This window comes from Pongo abelii, chromosome 3 (assembly GCF_028885655.2).
Source record: "Pongo abelii isolate AG06213 chromosome 3, NHGRI_mPonAbe1-v2.0_pri, whole genome shotgun sequence".
NCBI lineage: Eukaryota > Metazoa > Chordata > Mammalia > Primates > Hominidae > Pongo > Pongo abelii.
The window spans coordinates 124,426,004-124,437,106 of record NC_071988.2 but is presented as its reverse complement, the minus strand read 5'-3'; the positions used below and the strand labels follow the sequence as shown (position 1 = coordinate 124,437,106).

General features: G+C 38.2%; 1 non-coding gene across 1 annotated transcript; it reads left to right on the top strand.

Moving 5' to 3' along the window:
• Nucleotides 1–9,457: 9,457 nt before the first annotated feature.
• Nucleotides 9,458–9,561, top strand: LOC112133301 (small nucleolar RNA U13). The gene has a single exon (XR_002914968.1). It is a non-coding gene; the product is annotated as a small nucleolar RNA U13 (small nucleolar RNA).
• Nucleotides 9,562–11,103: the final 1,542 nt, after the last annotated feature.

The window sequence follows — 11,103 nt, the reverse complement described above, 5'->3', positions numbered from 1 at the left end:
CGCCCCGCCTCTTCCCCTACAGTTTGGGTGCTGTGGCCCTAGGGTTGCATACTCGCCCATGAGTATCCTCCCCCTACCCAGACCCCAGTGCCTAATTTTACTCCTTCACCCAAAAGGCCAGGCTTAAAAAAATAAAAATTAAAATATTTTAACTAAACCAGGAACTGCTTACATTTCTGCCCCTTGGCAACTTAACTGCAGCCCTGGCTCCAAAAACCTTCTCTGGTTTTTGCCACTCAGAGAAGATTCATAGTAGTCCTTCCTTAGATATTTTCAGTTCCTCTCCCTTCGGGAACGTGGTAAAAGAATCTAAAGCTGGCCGGGCGCGGTGGCTCACGCCAGTAATCCCAGCACTTTGGGAGGCCGAGGCGGGTGGATCACGAGGTCAGGAGTTCGAGGCCAACCAGGTCAAGATGGTGAAACCCCGTCTCTACTTAAAATACAAAAATTAGCCGGGCGCGGTGGCAGGTGCCTGTCCCAGCTACTCGGGAGGCTAAGGCAGGAGAATCGCTTGAACCAGGGAGGCGGAGGTTGCAATGAGCCGAGAATGTGCCACTACTGCACTCTAGCCTGGGCGACAAAGCAAGACTCCGTCTCAAAAAAAAAAAAAAAAAAAGAATCTAAAGCCTTACGTATGGTTTCCTTTATGTTGCAAGGCTTCTGCTGAAGTCTAGCGCAGGGGGTCCTTATGGCTTCCCTAGGGCACACTGGAAGAAGAATTGTCTTGGGCCACACATAAATACACTAACACTAATAGTAGCTAATGAGCTAAAAAAAAAAAAAAAAAAAAAATTCATAAAGTTTTAAGAAAGTTTACAGATTTGCATTGAGTGGCATTCAAAGCCATCCTGTTGGGCAAGCTTGCTCTTGAAGGTTTTAATTTTTTTGTTGTTGTTGTTACAAGGTTTCGCTCTATCGCCCAGGCTGTAGTGCAGTGGTCAGATCATAGCTCATTGCAGCCTCTAACTCCGTCTTAAGGGATCCTTCTGCCTCAGCCTTCCAAGTAGCTGGGTTTACAGGCGTGTACTACTACACCCAACTAATTTTAAAAAATTTTGTGTGTATGTAGATGGAGTCCCATTATATCGCCCAGGCTGGATAGTTGTTTTTATTAATATCCCTAAAAGATTTGAACGGTAAGAGGAGAAAATTTCAGTCCCTTGAAATAACTTTCTTGCTATGACTTTGTTTCATATTTTGGCTGAAGTCAATATGTCCGAAGTCGTGCACTTGCTGATAGGATAATGTGTGTGATATCTTAATAACATGCCTCATTATTTACAGTTCTACACTTAACAACATATAATAACGAACTGCTCATGGTCCAGTATTTCATTGTGTATGACAGTGTAACAGGCAGTTATAATAAATACTTTCTATTTTTCCCCTTGGTATTTTTATTTTACAGTGAGAAAAGGAAGGAATTTTTTAAAGCAATCTTTCATTCTCTGGACTGTATAAATTTAGTGTTTGTGATTGTCCTTCACTAAAAAAGAATAACTATCAGTAATAGAGTTGACCAAAATCTAGATTAAATAATTTTCTATCATTATAACCTGTTGAAAATTGTTAAAGTAAAATTTACAATGGAAATTCTACAAAGACGTTTAGATATAGGTTCATGTTTTTGAGCTAGGGCAGTACAGAAGATGGTATATACAAAGTGATGTTTAAAAGGTTGATGGGATTTCCTTTAGAGAGCTTTAAGTTTGGAGGTAAACCCTGGAGCTTTTTTATCCTGAAGATGATGGAACTTGAATATCCTTGTCCTCTGGACTATTCTGTTAGCTGTTATCTTTAATCTCTGTGGATCTAATGTAGAGGCACCCTTGGGTACAACTAGATACCCTAGTTGAGGTAGGGGTAGGTTGGAAGTGGGGTACATTAGGAAAAGAAAATCTGGAAAAGGCCATTACCTATTCGTTTCTTCTCTTAGAGGATCTGTCATCTTGACAAGGGCAAGACGTGCTGTGTTGAGTTTCATTTTTCCCCTTGGTATTTTAAAGTGAGAAAAGGAAAGAATTTTTTTAAAGCAACTTTACATTCTCTGGACTGTATAAATTTAATGTTTGTGATTGTTGTGCATTAAGAATAAGACCTCCAAGCAGTTTTTCTTTAAAGAATTAAAAAATACATACCTCAATTTAAAGATATAACATAGTAAAATGCTCAAGTGCCAAATGTACAGTTCCAGGTAACCACCACCCACATCAATATATAGAATGTTCAACAGAGGCGTTTTTAAAAAGTGACCCTTCCAACCACATCCACCACCATTACTACTATTCTGTATTGCTGTGCATGTTTTTGACCCTCACATGTAAGTAATTTTACAGTATGTAATTTTTTATGGCTGGCTTCCTTCCTCTTAGCAGTTTATGTGAATAGCTGGTTTGCTATTTTCAAGTAGAAAAAATGTAGTGAATGCAAGTCTATATGGATAAAACTTTTTTGGGAGGCCTTGAAATTCAGAGAATAGGTGTGGATCATATATTAGGTATTCTGATGCATTACATGAGCTATGCGAATGTATAAAAGATAATTCCTAACTCTGCCAATTTAAAAATCCTTATTATCCACTTAAAAGGAATATTTTCTTAAATTCCCTTTACTTAAAATTTAAATCCTGTTTTCATTTATATTTGTATTTCATTTTCATTTCCACAACCCTGCCTTCTTGGCTGCACATGAAACATGGTCTAAAGATAATATTGCTCTAAATAGATGTAATAGGCTTATCCGACCACCTTATGAGATAGTGTTTTTAGACTTCATCTTTAAAAGACATAAAGAAACTGTGGTCAGAAAAGTCAAGATAAAGTAAATATGTAAATACAGTTAAAGGAGTCATTATTTACTTTCAAGCACTTGAGCGAGGATCACTAATCCTCTGCCTGTCCTAGCTAGGCCCAAGACTTTTATTTCTTTCATGTTTCTTTTCCCATTAGGTCATCCAGTGCCCCAAATTCAAATATGATCATTAAGATATAGCCCAAATCTCTATTTCCAGCCCAGATTTCTTTAGGCTAATCTCAATTCTAGGAGTCTAATTCCAAATGCCTACTAGACTGCTCTTGACATCTTTGCCCACTGTGCTATTGGTTTGTTCATCAGTTTCACTGGTACATGTTTTCTAGAAAATATTATCTTGTTGGTTACATTGGTTGTTTATCTTTTCCTGTTGCTTATCTTCTCCTAGCGTATGTCTTTTTTTTTTTTTTTTTGAGACAGAGTCTCGCGCCCAGGAGTGCGGTGGCGTGATCTCAGCTCACTACAACCTCCGCCTCCCAGGTTCAAGTGATTCTCCTGCCTCAGCCTTCCGTGTAGCTGGGACTACAGGCGCCCCCCACCACTCCCGGCTAATTTTTGTATTTTTAGTAGACGAGGTTTCACCATATTGGCCAGGCTGGTCTTGAACTCCTGACCTCATGACCTGCCTCTGCCTCTCAAAGTGCTGGGATTACAGGCGTGAGCCACCATGCCTGGCCGTGTATGTCTGTTTTTATACTGAAATTTGGTTTGGGTCAAATTTATTCGTCTTTTTCTTTACAATTTGTATTCTGGAAGTCTTGTTTAAGAAATCTTTTTCTACCCCTAAATCACAAAGGTATTCATCTGTGTTTTTGCTAAAAGTTTTAAACTTACATTCTTCATATTAGGGCTTTACTCAACCCAGTATTTACTTTTTGTGCATGAGAAGGGATCTACTCTCATTTGTTACTATTTTACATACAAACAACTATGTTCTAGCATCATTTATTGAAGAGTTAAACTTGTTTTTGTGGTTTGTAATGTCACTTATCTCAAATCAGGTTTCCACACATCCCTGAGTTGCTTATTCTCTTCCATTGCTGTATTTATATAACCTCTGTAACAATACCATACTGTCATAATTGCTACAACTATATAAGTAAGTGTTAATATCTAGCAAGATAAGCTTCCCCACCTGTTTTCTTCAAATTGCATTGAGAATGCCTGGCCTTTTTACTATTCTATGAATTTCAGAGTCCTCTTGTCAAGTTGTATGAAAAACTTAACTTTTTACTGAAAATTAATTAGGGCCTCAGTTTTCTTCTCTTTGATATGGTGATACCAGTGGTTATGACTAGATACAATTAATTTTGTAATATACTCAATGAATGGTTATTATCATGATCATCTTTACCATCAATGAATGACCCTTTACTCTGGCTTTCAGACCTTAAATTCAGAAATTTTACTGGTGACCACAATCTCACATTCTGGTACATTTTTACTGCCACTAAACATTCTTTGATTTAGTTTTGAAACCCTGTCTTTTTCTACTCTGTCAGCCCATTCCTGGATTTATTTATTTTTCTCATTCCTGACAAAAGTTGTTCAAATCTTCACTATTCTATATTAATAATTATGTCTTCTATTAACATTACCAGGCTTATTTTGAGTTCAGATGACCTTACTAGAGAAGCTTTTCTCACCATCATCTCTACTTGGTCATAATCCCTTCTATACTTAGCTTTTGTTCTGTTCTCCAAATCTAACTGCTCCCTGTATTCTAGAGTTGAATCCCTTTAAGACCTTGCTCCATCAGTTACTTTTCAAATTTTCATTTTTTTGTTCTTTACTGGCCCTATAAATTGATGATTTCCAGGCTTTTAGATTTCATCAGCCAATAAATTTTTAAATTGGGAAGTCAAGATAGGTTTGCCAATTTTTTATTTGGTCAAGAAAGGGCATTTAATAACAATATAACAAAACACTACTACTGTCTACTTACTGCAAGCAATTACATACAGCATTATAGTTAAGACTGTAGACTCTTGGAGCCACACTATTTGGACTACAATTCTGATTCTACTAGGATAAATTATATAACCTGTAAAAATGTAGGTAAAACCTACATCTTAAGGTTGTGTTGTGTATATTCACTAAATTAAGACATAAATAGCAATTAAAACAGTACCTGGCACATATACATGCATAGTTAGTATGATATTTCATCATCATCATTTTTTTTACCTCATTATCAACTCATCTTTTTTATTATTAGCTGCACCTTGTTTTTTTCACAGTGGTTGGTCTAGATCTACATGATCAATGTAATTATGTAATGTGTCAATACTAATAACATGGCTATTGAGTATGTAACATTGTTATTAATATAAAATGCTTAAGGAACCCCATGCAGATTTCTGGAGCTCTTTCTCTAGATGTGGTTTGTTTGACCCCTCCAAGTCTCATATTGAAATTTGATCCCAGCTGGGCACGTGACTCACGTCTGTAATCCCAGCAGTTTGGGAGGCTGAGCCGGGCAGATCACTTGAGACCAGGAGTTCAAGACCAGCCTGGCCAACATGGTGAAACCCCATCTCTACTAAAAATACAAAAATTAGCCAGGTGTGGTGGCACACACCTGTAACCCCAGCTACTCAGGTGGCTGAGGCATGAGAATCACTTGAACCGGGGAGATGGAGGTTGCAGTGAGCTGAGATTGTACCACTGCAACCAGCCTGGGTCACAGAGTGAGACTGTCTCAAAAAAGAAAAAGAAATTTGATCCCCAATGTTGTTGGTAGGGCCTAGTGGGAGGTGTTTGGGTCATGGGGGTGGTTCCCTCCTGAATGGTTTGGTATAGTCCTTGTGATAATTAGTTCTTATTCTGTTCGCTCCTGTGAGAGGCAGTTGTTAAAAAGAGCCTGGGGCTGGGCTCGGTGGCTTACGCCTGTAATCCCAGCACTTTGGGAGGCCAAGGTGGGTGGATCACCTGAGGTCAGGAGTTCGAGACCAGACTGGCCAACATAGTGAAACCCTCTCTCTACTAAAAATACAAAAATTAGCTGGGTGTGGTGGCACACACCTGTAATCCCAGCTACTTGGGAGGCTGAGGCAGGAGAATCACTTGAACCTGGGAGACGGAGGTTGCTATGAGCCAAGATCATGCCACTGCACTCCAGCATGGGCCACAGAGTGAGACTCTGTCTCATAAAAAGAAAAGAAAACAAAACAAAACAAAAAAAACAAAGAAGCCTGGGCATACCCACACCCCTCACTTCTGGCCTTTCTCTCTCACCATGTGAACTGTGTATTCATGGGCTCCTCTTGCCTTCTGCCCTCAGTGTAAGCAGTCTGAAGATTTCACATGAAGCAGATACTGGTATCATGCTTCTTGTACAGCCTGCAGAACCATGAGCCAAATAAACCTCTTATTTCAATAAATGACCAAACCTCAGGTATTCCTTTATAGCAACCCAAATAGACTGAGACACATACTACAAAAGTTAAATGTACTGGACTTCTTAACAGTAGCTCTGGTAGTTAAAGGGCAATTCTTAAAATATCTGAAGAAAAATTACCTATAATTTAGAATTCTATACCAATCCAAACCAAGAACCCATTGTGAAACTACAATAAACTCATTTTTAAACCTAAAAGGTTTAAAAAATACACAATCTATGCATTCTCTTCTCAAAAAGCTAATAGAGGATGTGTTCCACCTAAATGAGGAATAAACTAAGAAAAAGTAGGACATTTGATCAAGGTATAAGAAACCCAAAATAAGAGAAAGGTAAAAGGAATTACAGATTGATGGATTGGAAAAGTAGATGAAATTAATGGAACAACTAATACGCTTTAACAAATTAAGAAGATACTTACAGTGGACTATAGGTTGGGGTTAAATTAATGATTATCATATGAGAAACTAATCAATTTTTTAAAAAAAGAATTATTATTAAATCTGTCTATTTAACATTTTAAAGAGATAAACAAACTTTTTTTATTAGAACATTTTGATTTTGGTGTTTGGTGTTCTTACTTCCCCTTTGAGTATGAGGAACTACATTTGGAACTGCCTTGCCGTAACCCCACAGTTTTAAGAGGAAGTCCAGCAAACTAGAAATAAATGGAAAACTAAAGACACAAAACTGGGATCTATAAATCAATAACATGGCGAAACTATTTTGAAATCACCTTCCATAACACTTTGTGGTACTAAAAACTAGCAGTATATAGAATTATCTATATAGCCAAGGTGGGAGGATCACCTCAGGCCAGGAGTTTAAGGTTACAGTGAGGTATGGTTATGCCTCTGCACCCCAGCCTCAGCAACAGAGTGAGACCCCGTCAGTCAATCCATAATAAATAAATAAACAAGCAAACACATGACAGAATAGAGTGAGCTCTGAAGAAAGCTTTTCTTTCCTATAATTCTGTAAGTGTATACTGACATACCAGTTTTGCAGTCATTGACTAGACAAAGATTATGGTTACAAAGGAAATATATGATATATGTAATTGTATATGCATATGTGCATAATTAAAAGCTTAATTCCATAGATCTTTGAAGTTCCTTTTTCTATTGTGGAAGCCATCTTTTTTGCCTTAGAAATTTCATGGTTACTGTAATCTGCAAATATAGTCATTAAATAATAAAATAACAAGGCAGATTCTTATTTACCTCAGAAGTTTATGGAACTAGCCACTCCAAGCACTGATGAAGTAGGCATTAAGAAGGAACCTGTATAATGTTTTGTGATATTGTAGTTGTGCACAGAATAAATGTGAGATTTAATAATGTTACCTTATATATTTAACTGTTTATATTTTGCCTCTGAGCTACTAAACTCAGAAATAGCATTCTGTGTGAAATAATATTCAGATTAAAGGCACCCTGACTGACATCGGCAAGTTGGTGGATTAGTAGGTTCCAGCCCTCAAACCCCTGCAGAAATACCAAATACTGTTTTGGGAGCCTGGGAGACCTGCTGAGAGGTTCCAGCACCCCAGTAGAATGAAAAACTCAAGAATAGACACATTGAAGACGGTAAGAAAAACAGTTTCACTTTACCTATATCCTTCTCCTCCAAGGCAGCAGAGTTCAGTGCCAAGAGAGGCCCTTTTGGCCCATGAGTTCTTCCAGGAAGGAAAGTAAGAGTCAAGTGAGTGCCCAGCTTCCCTAGCCTTGCGTGGTGCTGCCCAAAAGGCTCACTTCTGTTTTTCCCTATCCAGAATACTGAGGGACTCTTCACAGATGAATGGTCTAGGAATATCTAGGAGAAGGGAAAAGAAGCAGAGGCTTATAGCCACCAACACATGATTCTTCAGAGCTAGATGTGGAGTCTGCTAACTGGCTGGCAGACTCCACCATAGGCTCACCCATGAGCCCTACAGGACACTTCACCTGCAGAACCCCTCAACTGACAAGCACACCCAACACTCCATGCACCCACCCACTAACCAGCAGCCCAACCTCCCCTGCAGATAGTGTATGCAGGCCCCAGCAGATAGCACACAGATATCAGTAACTGGCTCCTGCTGGATTGGAAGAAGGCACACAACCTTGAACACTCTGAGGTACTGCACTAGAGAAAATAAAAGGAGGTTCTCAGCACATAGTCTAGCTTTGTGAGATTGAAAGAAAGCACACAATCCTAAGACTTCCCCTCCTAACACAGAACAAGAGGAATGGAATGGGCATATCATAGAAAAGGTCTGAGAGACCTTCAGAATCTCTAGTCAGGCTGACTGGTGAACGTCTTTCCCTTCTGAAGCTAGTCAGTAAAGACTGGAGGAAGTGACTCTTTCTTCAAATGCAAAGGTAGAAGGCAAGGCTTAAAGGAACACACACACACACACACCAAGAAAACATGACAACCAAAGGAACAAATTAAAGTTCTAGCAGTTGACCCCAAAGAAACAGAGACCTATAAATTACCTGATAAAGAATTCAGAACACTCACCTTGAATCTCAGTGAGCTAAACGAAATCAGGAAAACAATACATGAACAAATGAGAATTTCAACAAAGAAACCATTAAAAAATCAAATTCTGGCTAGGCGCGGTGGCTCACGCCTGTAATCCCAGCGCTTTGGGAGGCCGAAGCAGGTGGATCATGAGGTTAGGAGATCAAGACCACCCTGGCTAACATGGTGAAATGCCGTCTCTACTAAAATTACAAAAAAAATTAGCCAGGAGTGGTGGTGGGTACCTGTAGTCCCAGCTACTCAGGAGGCTGAGGCAGGAGAATGGTGTGAACCCGGGAGGCGGAGCCTGCAGTGAGCTGAGATCGCACCACTGCACTCCAGCCTGGGCGATAGAGCAAGACTCCATCTCAAAAAAAAACAAATCAAATTCTGAAACTAAAGAACAAAATAACTGAACTGAAAAATTCAAAAGTGAGCTTCAGTGGCAGATTCAATCAAGCAGAAGGAAGAATCAATGAACTTGAAGACAGATCATTTGATATTATCCAGTCAAAGGAACAAAAAGAAAAAATAATGAAGTAAGCCTACAGGACTCTAAACCAATATGCGCGTCATAGAAGTGGTAGAGCAAGCAGAGAAAGAGAAAGGAGGCAGATTGCTTATTTAAAGAAATAATAGCAGAAAACTACCCAAATCTGGGGAGGAAAATGAACATCCAGATCCACAATTCCCAAAGAATTCCATGTAGATTGAACATAAAGATGTCTTCACTGACTGATCTTTTTGTGGATCATAAGCATGATGATTGGGTTTTCATGCCATTGTATAAGATGTGCCTTTCTCAGACCTTGCTAAAACACTGGCACATTACCTGTCTGATATGAAAATTTTTTCACTGAGACACATTATAATCAAATTGTCAAAAGTTAATGACAATGAATTTTGAAAGCAGCAGAGGAAAGCAACTTGTCATGTACAAGGGAACTCCTATAAGACTTTCAGTGGGTTTTTCAGCAAACCTTGCAAGCCAGAAGAGAGTGGGATGATATACTCAAAATACTGAAAGAAAAAAAAAGCCAACTAAGAATAATTTACCCACAAAGCTGTCATTCAGAAAAGGAAAGATAAAGACTTTTCCAGAAAAACAAAAGCTGAGGGAGTTCATCACCACTAGACCTGCCTCACAAGAAATGCTAAAACTGAAACTAAAGTTGAAGTACTTCAAGTGGAAACTAAAGCATGCTAATTAGCAACATGAAAACGTGAAAGTATGAAACTCCCTGGTAAAGGGAAGTGTAGAGTTACATGCAAAATACTCTAATACTGTAATGTAATGGTGGTACATAAAATCATTTTTAACTCTGAGTTAAAAGTATTAAAAATAACTATAGCTACAGTAATTTGTTAATTGATGCACAATACAAAAATGTAAATTTTGACATCAACAACAATGTGGGAGAGGATAGATGAGTTAAAGTGTCGAGTTTTTGTATGAGATCTAAGTTGTTATTAGCATAAATGATTAGAATATATCCCCAAACTAATTGTATTATATACAATATATACAGCTTTACATGTCAATTATACCTAAATAGTTATTTTTTTAAATTAACATGCTCTTTCTAGAACCATTACTTTATAGTGAGTAACTTGGAAGCTTTTACTACATTATTAATGGATATAAATAGAATATTTTTTAAAATTGAAAATGAACTCACCTTGTGTCGTTTCTGAACATCTTCATTTGATACTCCTAGAGATGCCAAACCTATTTCTTGTGAAAATTGAGCAAGGAAATACCAGGATCCACAAGTAGTGGAACATGTCCCAAGAGTTCATCACATGTGTCTCTGACAAGAAAAACATCACAAAGAACCATTATACAAGAAGCCTTAAACTACCACTGGTGGTAGAACAAAACTTAAAATCCCAAATATAACCTTGTTACTATAATAAAAATACTTTTAAGTCTGAATTTCAGATTCATCTTATCAGCATTTTGAGCTGTATGATAACACACTATTTTAATAAAATAGCCACTACTGTTTTCAAGTGCTTACTATATGCCAAATCATGGTGTTTTATTATGTACATTATGTGTTTTAATTCTTTGTCCTTAAAGAATTAAAGTAACTTCTTAGTGCAGGATCCTATAGAGCAGACCACTGCCTGTTTTTGTAAATAAATTTTTATTGGAATATGGATACACTAACAAAAGAGATTAAAGGCATCCAATAATAACTTGGTAATGGCTGATCTTTTAAGAAAATACAGGCTGGGCATGGTGGCTCATGCCTGTAATCCCAGCACTTTGGGAGGCCGAGGCAGGTGGATCACAAGGTCAGGAGTTCGAGATCAGCCTGGCCAACATGGTGAAACCCTGTCTCTACTAAATACAAAAAAATTAGCCAGGCGTGGCGGTG